This window comes from Mirounga angustirostris, unplaced genomic scaffold (genome assembly GCF_029215605.1).
Source record: "Mirounga angustirostris isolate CCGP_5_RB_7025 unplaced genomic scaffold, mMirAng1.0.hap1 SCAF_7, whole genome shotgun sequence".
NCBI classification, from domain to species: domain Eukaryota; kingdom Metazoa; phylum Chordata; class Mammalia; order Carnivora; family Phocidae; genus Mirounga; species Mirounga angustirostris.
Genome location: NW_026991715.1, coordinates 60,226,796 through 60,238,601, shown reverse-complemented (window position 1 = coordinate 60,238,601; position 11,806 = coordinate 60,226,796). Strand labels below are relative to the sequence as shown.

At 36.4% G+C, this 11,806-nt stretch overlaps 1 protein-coding gene across 1 annotated transcript in view; it reads left to right on the top strand.

The window, feature by feature from the left end:
• Positions 1–11,806, top strand: part of ARSB (arylsulfatase B) — a 166,652-nt gene that overhangs the window by 113,076 nt on the left and 41,770 nt on the right. The gene's annotated exons all lie outside the window — the stretch shown is intronic.

Here is an 11,806-nt window from a genome sequence, read left to right as displayed (position 1 = left end):
AATTTGGTGTGTTTTTTTTCTGTTTTCTCTCTTCCCTGCACTCACGGACACCCATATATCACACATTCTTACAGAATTCGGATATTATGGTAGATTATTTCATTACCTAATTTGTTAGCATAATTAAGGGTAGAAAATTTTCATCTTTAAAATTTTTGTGTAATAGGGCACCTGGGTGGCTCAGTCGTTAAGCATCTGCTTTCGGCTCAGGTCATGATTCCAGGGTCCTGGGATCGAGCCCCGCGTCGGGCTCCCTGCTCCGCGGGAAGCCTGCTTCTCCCTCTCCCACTCCCCCTGTTTGTGTTCCCTCTCTCGCTGTGTCTCTGTCAAATAAATAAAATCTTTAAAAAAATAAAATAAAATTTTTGTGTAACAATTTTATCAGTGGCTTCATGGCATTTTCTGACTTGGATCTACAATTCTAACATGTGGAATACTTAACCATTAATCCTATTTTTGCATGTGTTAGTATCTTTTCAAAGTTTCGTTAATATAAATAAAGCTGCAATGACCATCCATTATTTTGGGAGGGTAATGTCTAAAAGCAAAATTCCTAGGTCAAAAGACATAAACATTTTGAAGATCCTTTTTTATGTATTGGTCAGTTGCTTCCCTGAAATAATTTATGAATTGATATTTCTACCATCACTATGTGAGAATATTTATTTTATGGAATCTTGGCTAAAGGATATATTAGCATTTCTTAAAACATTTGCCAATTTTGTAAATAAAATAATGTATTGCTTTAATTTGGTTCTCTTTGCTGCTGAGGCTAAGCTTATTTTTTGTGTTTATTGGCTGTAATTACTAGTTCCTATCCTTTTCTCATGTTAAGAAAAAAATGTTTTCCTTATCAATTTATAAGAACTTTTTATATATTAAAATATTCATTGTTATGTAGTGAATATTTTTCTCTTGATTTTATTTTATAGTATCTTTTAAATTTAAAAAGTAAAAATTTTCATTTTGTAGAATTCTTGTGTTTATATATTTAAACAATTCTTCATCCCGAGTTCAGATATTCACTTATATTTTCTTCTAGTTCTACAAAGATTTAGTCATTTACATTTGGCTCTTTAAAAAATGTGTCTTAGGTGTAATAGTATGAACGCCAAGTAGGTTTACAATTTAAAAATAGCAAAATCAATATGGTTATGCTTACCATCTTAAAAAACCAGTTGAGATTTTGACTAAAGTTGCATTGAACTTATAGATCAATTTTTCCATGAACATAGTATAGCTAACCTTTGATATCGTCTTCTCTAATGACTTCCTGTAAAGTTTTATAATTTTCAAGATTTTTATTATTTATTTTTGCATATATTATGTTTTTGTTGCTATTATAAATGGTCCTTTTTTCTTTTTGAATTCGGTTATTTGATAGTATATAGGAATGCAGTTGAGTTTTGGATATTCACTTCACCTTTAATCTTATATCCAATTAGTGATGTTGTTAAATCCCATTACCAAGTCTAATTTCTTGAGTTTGTGTAACAAGGAGATTATCTCTAATAATGACAATTTGTTCTTTCCTAATCATACACCTTTCACTTTTTCTTGTCTTATTGCTGTTTCTGTTCAGTGTTGAATAAAAGTGGTGATTATCAGGCATCCTTGTTTCATTCCCACGCCCAGAGGGAAAGCTTTCAAAGTATTACCATTAAGTATAATGTTCATTATAGATTTTTTTATACTCTCTATCAGAGTAAGAAAACACCCTTCTATTCCTAGTTTGTAGAGTTTTCTAAATTATGAATAGGTGTTGGGTTTTTTTCAAATTTTTTCTGCCTCTATATGATTATATGCTTTTTTCCTTTGATTTATTAATTTTCTGATGTTAAATTTGCATTTTTGAGTTACATTCAGTTTATACATTGCTAGATAAAATTTTCTAATACTTTATTCAGCATTTTAAAATTCATGTTTATGTATAAGAATATTCTATAATTACGATTTCTTAAATTATCTTTGTAATATTTTGGTCAAGGTTATGCTGTTTTCATAAAATAACTTGAATGGTGTTCTCTCTTTTTGTGTCCTAGGGAAAGGTTTTTTTGTGCATTAGAGATATTTATCTTTTTTTCTCCCAGCTTTATGGAGATTATATTTGACATATCACATTATGTAAGTTTAAGGTGTATAATGTGATGCTTTGATATATGCTTATATTGTGAAATGAATACCACCATAAAGTTAGTTAACACATCCATTACTTCCATAGTTACCTTTTTTTTGGTATTTTGGATTTTTGGCAGTAAAACCATTTATGATCACTTTTTAAATAACTTTCAAGTATATAGTATAGTATCATTAACTACATACTTTAGGCACCCAGAACTTTTTCATCTTATAATTGGAAGTTTGTACCTTCTGACCACCAGCTACCATTTCCTCTACCCCCACCCCCACCACCCCTGGCAACCATCAATCTACTCTCTGGCACTATGAGTTCAGTTTTTTTTAGATTCCGTATATGAGTGAGATCATACAGTATTTGTCTTTCTCTGACTTATCTTACTTAACATAATGCTTTTGTGGTTCATCCGTGGTGTCACAAATGGCAGGATTTGCTTCTTTTTTATGGCTGAATAATATTCTATTATTTATATATACATATATATATATTGTATTTTTTCCAGTTCTATTGAGATGTAATTGACAAAATTGTAAGATATTTAAATGTATATTGTGGTGATTTGATATACGTATACATTGTGAAAGAATTCCCACCATCTAGTTAATTAACACACCTATCACCTTACATATTTATCTTTTGGGGGGCAGAGGAGAGCATTTGAGTTCTACTCTGAGCAAATTTCAGTTACATAATATACAGTGTTATCAACTAGTGTCACCGTTTTTTACATTAGATCCTCAAACCTTATTCATCTTATAACTGAAAGTTTATATCCTTTTACCACCTCCCCCCTATTTACTGCCCCCCCCCACACCCCATTCTGGCAACCACCATTCTACTCTGTTTCTAAGAGTGTGAACTTCTTTCTTTTTAAAGATTGCACATATAAGTGATACTATGCAGTGTTTGTCCTCGGAGTCCATCCATGTTGTCAAAAATGGCAGGATATCCTTCTTTCTTATGGCTGAATAATATTTTATATATATATATTATATATGTATTATATATATATGCCATATCTTCCTTATCCATTCTTCCATTGATGGACACTTAGGTTGTTTCCATATCTTGGCTATTGTGAACAATGCTGCAGTGAATACGGGAGTGCAGATATCTCTTCTATATCCTGTTTTCATTCCCTTTGGATATATACCCAGAAGTAGGATTGTTAGAGCATATGGTAGTTCTATTTTTAATTTTTTGAGGAACGTTCATACTATTTTCCATAGTGGCTGAACCAGTTCGTGTGACCAACGGTGCAAAGGGGTTCCCTTTTCTCCACAGACTTGCCAACACTTTTTGCTTTTTGATCCTCTGTCCATTTTTTAATTGGATTTTTCTTCTATTGAGTGGTATGTGTTCCTTTTGGGTATTAACTCCTTATCAGATATATGGTTTGCAAATATTTTCTCTCATTCTATAGGTTGCCTTTTCATTTTGTTGATTTTTTTTCTTTTGTTGTACAGAAGCTTTTTAGTTTGATGTAGTTTCACTTGACTATTTTTGCCTTTGTTGCTTGTATTTTTGGTGTCATATCAAAAAAATCATGGCCAAGACCAATGCCATAAAGTTTTTTCCTACGTTTGTGTCGAGGAGTTTTATAGTTTCAGAGCTTACATTAAATCTTTAGTCCATTTTTAGTTGATTTTTGTGTATGGTATGAGATAAGGGTCCAATTTCATTCTTTTGCATGTGGATATTCAGTTTTTCCAAGAGCATTGTGGAAGAGACTGTCCTTTCCCCAGTGTGTGTTCTTGGGTTTCTGGGCTCTCTATTTATTCCATTGGCCCATATGTCTGCTTTTATGCCAGTAGTTATTTACATCCTTTGGGGTTTGTTTTTTTTTTTTTTCCTGTTGTTCTTTTTTCTAACGTAAGGTGAAAATTCAACTCATTTATTTTCAGTATTTTTTAAAAATGTAAGTATTTAAACCTCAAAAATTATTATTATATACTGCATCAGCTACATCCTATATATAGTGATATGTTGTATTTTTATCATTGGTTTTGTTTTTATTTATCATATATTTATTATCATAAGAAATATTTTATTTCTTCTTCAACAGATAATAGGTTAAAATTGTGTTTTAAAACTTTCAGGCAGGGGCACCTGGGTGGCTCAGATGGGTAAGTGTCTGCCTTTGGCTCAGGTCATGATCCCGGGGTCCTGGGATCAAGTCCCGCATCGGGCTCCCTGCTCCTTGGGGAGCCTGCTTCTCCCTCTTCCTCTCCCTCTCTCTGTGTCTCTCATGAATAAATAAATAAAATCTTTAAAACTTTCAGGCATATGGCTTTTCATCATCTTTTTTGTTTTAATTTCTATCTTTATTGCATTATTACTTGAGAATGTAATCTGCTTGCAAGTAGTTTTTTTTTTTATCTTTTATCAAACTTTATGAACATTTTACCAGAGCAAAATGATCTTTTTTTTTAAGTGTTTGGTTTTTTGTTTTTTAATTTACCTGAAAGCCCATTTTATCTGCTTTAAATCTAGGAATACCAGCTCTTTTTCTCTTTTGGTTAATATTCTAATGATACATCTTTGTCAAACTTTTAACTTTCAACCTTTCTGCATTTTCAGTGTTTTAAGTACGTCTATTTTAAGGAGTGTATACTACTCCTCTCCTCTTTTTTTTTTTTTTTTAAGATTTTATCTATTCGTTTGACAGAGATAGAGACAGTGAGAGAGGGAACACAAGCAGGGAGAGTGGGAGAGGGAGAAGCAGGCTTCCTGCTAAGCAGGGAGCCCGGTACGGGGCTCAATCCCAGGACCCTGGGATCATGACCTGAGCCAAAGGCAGACGCCCAATGACTGAGCCACCCAGGCGCCCCCCTGTCTCCTCTTTTTTAGCCTACCAAACTTTAGCTTTGTTTAGCAGCGTGTGAGAGTTTGAGTTACTCTACTTTCTCACCAACATTTAACATTGGAAGTCTTTTTAACCTTAACCATGCTAGCCGGTATGCAATGGTAAATCATTTTGGTTTTATTTTGCTTTTGTTAAATGCTTGAATACGGGCGCCTGGGTGGCTCAGTTGGTTGGGCGACTGCCTTCGGCTCAGGTCATGATCCTGGAGTCCCGGGATCGAGTCCCTCATCGGACTCCCTGCTCAGCGGGGAGTCTGCTTCTCCCTCTGACCCTCCTCCCTCTCATGCTGTCTCTCATTCTCTCTCGCAAATAAATAAAATCTTTTAAAAAAAAATTTTTTTTTAAATGCTTGAATACAATTGCTTCTCATATTTTGTCCAGTTTTCTAGTTGTTTGTGGCAGAAGGGTCAATCCAGCCCCTACCACTTACTTGGTTGGAAGTAGCAGTCCTCCCCTTGTAATTTTCAGGGTTAATTTCTTAACATATCACCAAGGCATTTGAAAAGTCTTTCTGTTCTTTTTTTTTTTAAAGATTTATTTACTTATTGGGGGGAGGGGCAGAGGGAGAGAATTTAAACAGAAACCATGCTCTGTGCAGAGCCTAAGGTGGGGCTTAATCCCTGAGATCACAACCGGAGCCGAAACCAAGAGTCGGACACTTAACTGACAGCACCACCCAGGTGCCCCTGAAAAGTTTTTCTTTTAAAAATAAACTTATATAGCTTGTTTTGCTGTTTTTGGAAGGACGGTCTATTGAGATTTCTTGTTCACCCTACTGCCAGAAATGAATATTTACTGAGTATTTATTACTAAGAGAGCTAAAGTTTTTTTAACTTAGTATTTATTTTATTTATTTATTAAAGTTTATTTATCAGTATTTTAAGTATCATGTATTGAATTATTCATTCTTGCTCACTGTCTTAGTTCACCAAAAGTAGAGCATGAGACAAAGACTTGCATGTAGTTAGTTTATTTGGGAAATAATCCCAGGGTGTAGGAGTGAAAAACAGGATTTAGGGGCACCTGGGTGGCTCAGTGATTAAGCGTCTGCCTGGGGCTCAGGTCATGATCCCAGGGTCCTGGGGTCGAGCCCCGCATTGGGCTCTCTGCTCCGCGGGAGGCCTGCTTCTCCCTCTCCCACTCACCCTGCTTGTGTTCCCTCTCTCGCTGTGTCTCTCTCTGTCAAAGAAATAAATAAAATCTTTAAAAAAAAAAACAGGATTTAATTTTATATAAAATACATGTAGACTTAAGTGCTTACTTCCTTTACTATAATTCCATCTTGAGATAGAAATTTTATTTTGAGGGCGCCTGGGTGGCTCAGTTGGTTAAGCGACTGCCTTCAGCTCAGGTCATGATCCTGGAGTCCCGGGATCGAGTCCCGCATCGGGCTCCCTGCTTGGCGGGGAGTCTGCTTCTCCCTCTGACCCTCCCCTCTCTCATGTGCTTTCTCTCTCTCATTCTCTCTCTCAAATAAATAAATAAAATCTTAAAAAAAAAAAAGAAATTCTATTTTGATTCTTTTTGTTTGTTTGTTTGGTACGTCTTTGAATTATCATCTTTCCATGGAAACTTCATGGGTAATATGCTTTCTGAAGGCTTGCATATTTGAGGATATAGCTTTCCGTTATTTTTGCCCATAATAACAACTTGGTTGGGTAAATAATCCCATGGTTATTTTTTTTCCTTCACAATTCTGTATACATTGCTTATGGTCTGTGGCATCTATTGTTGCAGAAAAGTAATCTCAGTATAGCCTGATACTCTTGCTTTGGAGATATCTAGTTTTCTCCCCCTGATTGGATGATCATAGTGTTCTGTCTTGGGTAATGATAGTTAAAAACATATATATATATATATATATATATATATATATATATATATCACCAGTGTATTTTGGATTTATTTTGTCAGTTTTTCTTAGTAGAGAGTAAGTACTGCACAATTCAAGATTTTTCATCCCAGGAAAGTTTTAATCTGATAGATGTTTGGACTTTTATCTCTTTTAAATGTGGTCTGGTCTTTGGGGCAGTAACACCACTTACCTGTATGCTAGATATCCTTTGTCCTTCATACGTATATTCTGTCACTTCTCATTTTTATCTCTTTGCCATTTCTGCCCACATTTTGGGACGAGTTCCACTTCACTGATCTTTTGTTTGTTTGTTTTTGTTTTTGTTTACAGATCTCATTCTGGGTCTCTTTAATGCTTCCGGTGGCATTTCAAAATAGAGTATGGCAAATCTTTTTCCTCACTGCCTTTCTGTAGGCTTTCCAGCTCTTTCTGTTTTAAAAAATCAGTTTTATCTTTTGCCTCCTTCATAGAGTTAATATTTCATTTGATTGTATTAAGTACACCGAGTTGAGGCTGACAGTTGACTCTTTCTTCAGTAAATAGTGGTCAGGTTTGCTATGCCTTGACCTCTACAGTGATACATTCATCTCCTTTTATGTTGTGCAATATTATCATATTTATATATATTTTATTCTGTTCCATGTTCATATTATTTTATTACTGAGTGTAAATGAGGTGGGCTTTGCTAAAAATGACATACATTCATTATGTATGTATGTCATTTTTGGGTTCCATATTTCATGCTGTTACAATACTTTGAAATATAAAAGCAGGCGGACTAGTTTATAAAAGATACATAGAACTAGTTCAGTGAGGGCGCCTGGGTGGCTCAGATGGCTAAGCGTCTGCCTTTGGCTCAGGTCATGATCTCAGGGTCCTGGGATCGAGTCCCGCATCAGGCTCCCTGCTCCTTGGGAGCCTGCTTCTCCCTCTGCCTCTCTCTCTCTGTCTCTAATGAATAAATAAATAAAATCTTAAAAAAAAAAAAAAAAGAACTAGTTCAGTGATCTATTAGCCAATGGATGAGGAAAAGTGGTCTAGTGCAGTGGGCCCTCCTACTAAGGGAAAATAGTCTCTAGGTGGTTTCTCTGTATCTGATGGAGCCCTTGATCAAGAGCCAATTATATGGACTCTATTCCAGGTAAGCAAGTGGCGATGCCCAGCTCCTTTCCTGGTGCTATTGCTCCCTGTATTAGGATGGATCCTCCTGCATGCAGTCAGATCCATTTAGGATCCTCTTCTATGCTGGGGATGCCCTTGGACTTCCTGGCAAGGATTCCTAATCCTCTTGACTCATAGTCATGAAAGAGGTTCTCACCTGAAGCCTTCCTTTCTATCTGCCCTGATTTCCAAATTCGGAATGTTTGTGAAAGTCTGCTGGTAGGTCTCTTACTTATTTCCTGGGGGCACCATTCCATTTTCTCAGGAAAGGAGGTTTCAGTCAGCTCTGGCTTCTCCCTTTAAAATGTCAGGGGTGTTAGATACCTGTGCTTAGATGCCCTCTGACCTGAATGTCTCCATATAAGCAGTTTTAAAGAGGGTACATACATGATTAAGTAATGGAGTTGAGAGCAATCACATGGAGAGAAATCCAGAGAAGAAATTAATGCCGATAATGCTCTGTGTTCTAGGAACTATCTAGGCATACTCCCACCCCTGCCCTGTCCCCGCATTACTTTAGAGCACACAGCACCGTCTGTCATAATTATAGTCTAAATATTTACCATCTTCTGCTCCCATTAAAATATAAGCTCCACGAGGGCAGACATTTTTATCTTTTGTATTCATTACTGTACCCAAGTATCTAGAAGTGTCACGACAAAAAGCAGTTGTTGACTAAATGTCCTTCATTTAAAGGTTATTTTTTTTTAAGATTTTATTTATTTATTTGACAGAGAGCGAGAGTCATTTAAAGAACAATGAGAAAAGAAAAGACTTGAGAAAGCCTTGAACAGATCTTTTAGAAAGAGCTTGGGTAGATGTCAGGGATACTTGATTTGTAATAGCTAATGTTTGTGCATAAAGTAAGATAGAGAAAACTTAGATTTGGTTGACTTGGCGGCTAGTGTAAGAGACTCAAGTGTACTTGTGTCCAACAGGAGTATAAATTTATGGTGACTTATTAGGAAGTCATGATGATTTTGGCAACTTACGAAAATTCATTTCAGAGCCTTTTGTATCATTTGGTAAAAATTTCTTACAGAAAATAATTCGGTGCTTATCTGACTTTTAGCTCCTTTCTCAAAGAGAAAATAAAAATAAAAGAGGAAAGAGAGAAACTCAGCTCAGGTATCACTCTCCCTTATAAGCATTTGCCTAAGATGTAAGAATTATTCGTAATATACATATTTCCTTTAAAGAAAGTTGAGGGGGCACCTGGGTGGCTCAGATGGTTAAGCATCTGCCTTTGGCTCAGGTCACTGATCTCCAAGTCCTGGGGTGGAGCCCCGTGTCCAGCTCCCAGCTCAGCGGGGAGTCTGCTTCTCCTTCTCCCTTTGCCTCTCCCTGTGCTTGTGCTCTCTCTGTCTCTGTCTCCCTCCCTCAAATGAATAAATAAAATCTTTAAAAAATAATAAAAAATTAAAAAATAAAGTTGAGGGTTGGGTTTGGGTTATTTCTTGGGCAAGTTAGAATACAGTACCTGATTTCTTACTGTTAACAACTCATGTTTAAATATTTTAATGTTAGAGACTGAAAAAAAACCTAAACTTTTACCTTCTTCTAATTTTAACTATATTTTCAAATGCACATGAGGTTATTTTTTCTTAATCTTTTCACAAATTATAAAGAACGGCATTTATCCTGCATTGAGCTCAAATGATTACGCATTCTTTTAAAATGAAAATGTTGACAGTGGAAACCAAATTAGAAAAGAATGCAGAGAGATGTTCATAAATCACCAGACACTTGGAAGAGCATGCAAGCAAGTCTAAGAACTATGCGTTTTTCATAATTTTGCATTTTCCCTTTTAAAAATCACTTTCCAGTTTGTTGAGGGTTTGGCAGCTCCTAGCATGACATCAACTCTTCCATTGTGCAGTAACTGCTTTCTTTTAGATAACTTGATGGCACTTCACAGAGTGTTAGTGATTAAGTTGAATTAAAAACCAACTGGGTTTAAGTTTAAATTCCCCTAACGGATAAACCAAACGTATTCCTGACCTTAGGCCTGCTTTTGAGCACTCCTCAAAACTTACACTGCTCATAGGCTGCTTTACTTCTAGAAGCAGAAGTAAGCAGGTGAGAGAAAACACACGTTTTATAGTCAATAATTAGTCAAAATAATGTGTCAAAATGCACTGCGTTATCAGTGCACTTCTCCAACCACTCAGATGTCTTCGGACCAATCATCCTCTTTTCTCTATCTTATCTTGACCCCAAATCCAGAGCATAGTGACCTTGGCATTGTTTTTCCATGTCAGGAAACCAAAGCTGGTTATTTGAGCTCCAGTCTCTCTCAGCAGTCTGGGGCAGATTCTCACCACCAGGAAGGTGGTGATGAAAATACTAGAAATTTGCTTGCTATTGGGGAAGAAGAAAGCAGTCTGTAATAGAACTAACAACTTTTCTGAATCTCCTAGGAACACGCCTTTGATCACCAGGAGAAGACGGTTGCATTTGTAAAGGTCTGCTCCATCATCCCCACTCTAAACCAGAGCTTCTCAAACTTGACTGAGTAGAGGGATCACCTGATTCGGGATTTCTTTTTTTTTTTTTTTATGTTATATTAATTACCATACATTACATCATTAGTTTTTGATGTAGTGTTCCGTGATTCATTGTTTGTGTATAACACCCAGTGCTCCATGCAGAACGTGCCCTCCTCAATACCCATCACCAGGCTAACCCATCCTCCCACCCCTCTCCCCTCTAGAACCCTCAGTTTGTTTCTCAGAGTCCATAGTCTCTCATGGTTCGTCTCCCCCTCCGATTTCCCCCCTTCATTCTTCCCCTCCTGCTATCTTCTTCTTCTTTTTTTTTTTTTTTAACATATATTATATTATTTGCTTCAGAGGTATTTCTAATGAGCTCCCAGGTGGTGCCTGCCAGTGCTGCTGGGTCTCTGACCACACTTTGAGTAGCCAGCCCCCAGCGTGGAAAGGACTTTTACCCAGTCTGGAATCCAATATTTACAGGGTTTTTAAAAAGATTTATTTATTTATTTATTTATTTTTGAGAGACAGAGAGAAAGCACAAACAAGCAGGGGGAGCGGGAGAGAGAGAAGCAGACTCCCCGCCAAGCAGGGAGCCCCATGTGGGGCTGGATCCCAGGACTCCAGGATCATGACCTGAGCCAAAGGCAGACGTTTAACTGACTGAGCCACCCAGGTGCCCTCAAGATTTATAATTTAAAATGTTTGTGTGAATATTTGATTTAAGACTAATTAAATATTTTGTGAGAAATGCAGTTGGAGACAAAGCTACAAGACCTTAAATTTCAGAACTGTTTTATGATTGCTAATATATTAATTATATAGCTAATATATTAATTACATAATTAATTATATAATCAATATATTAATTGTAATTATAATTTTGTGATTTCCCCTGAGTTCCTGTTTAGGCTAGCTGGGTAGCATTTTACATGCTCTTTCTCATTATCCAAATACCAAATTGTTTTCTGATCCTAAAATAATCTGGTGTTTGATGAAAAAAATTCAAAGTACATTCAATTGAGCAAGACGCGAAGATTTTAGAGCTCAACTCAGAAGCCGAGCTCCTTTTTCCTTTTGTTCCTGATGTTCTCATCCTGTCAACAATCACGAAGAAAATCTGAACTTCTAAGAAATGGCAGTGAACTGAGCGTCTACCCCGCCCCACCCCCTCAGGAAGTCAAGAACGAGGTACTGATACTTCTACCTAAATTCTCTGAGACCCTGCTTGGGTTGAATTCTGACACCTTTCAGGTACTTCCTCTGGTCTTGCAGAATATTAGGAACTGGTGTAG